Source organism: Neomonachus schauinslandi, chromosome 4, assembly GCF_002201575.2.
Source record: "Neomonachus schauinslandi chromosome 4, ASM220157v2, whole genome shotgun sequence".
Taxonomy (NCBI): domain Eukaryota; kingdom Metazoa; phylum Chordata; class Mammalia; order Carnivora; family Phocidae; genus Neomonachus; species Neomonachus schauinslandi.
Window position 1 is genome coordinate 54751951 of NC_058406.1, and position 609 is coordinate 54752559.

Genomic DNA, 609 nt, shown 5'->3' on the forward strand with positions numbered 1-609 from the left:
CCCCCTTTGCCTACCTAATACGTTTGCATATTTCAGTACCCAGCAAGAGAGTCCCCCCTCAGGGAAAGACTCCCTTCAGCTCCCCAGAGCAGCTACAGGACTTTTCCTGAGGGCCTCTCCTATGACAAGCATAGGAATAATTTCTTTACCTTCATTTTCTCTTCCTCTGAGTTAGACTCAGGCAGGGACAGGAAGGGCCAGGGAAGGAGAAAGATACAATCAGCTCCAGTCTAGAGTTAAGGAAAGTTAGGCTCAGAGAGGTTTACTAACTACTCAGGTCACACAGCTAGTGACTGGCACGGCTGATCTGAATCCACTCTCTTCTCCCTCCATCAGTGGTTGTCATACTTGAGTGTGTCTACTGCTATGCTGGTAAATGTTCAACAGCTGGCTCTCCAGAGAGACCAAGCACTGATGTATAGTGTTTGGCAATTTTTGTGGTGTAAATACTCCCATGGTGGCCATTTTCAAGCTACCAAGGAGACATCACTGCGCGCAGAGCTGGTACATGTGTGCAATAGCATGTAACATAGAGCACGTCCACCATGAGATATAATCACATAGAGCACTTCCACCATGAGACACGATCACACAGAGCACTTCCACCAT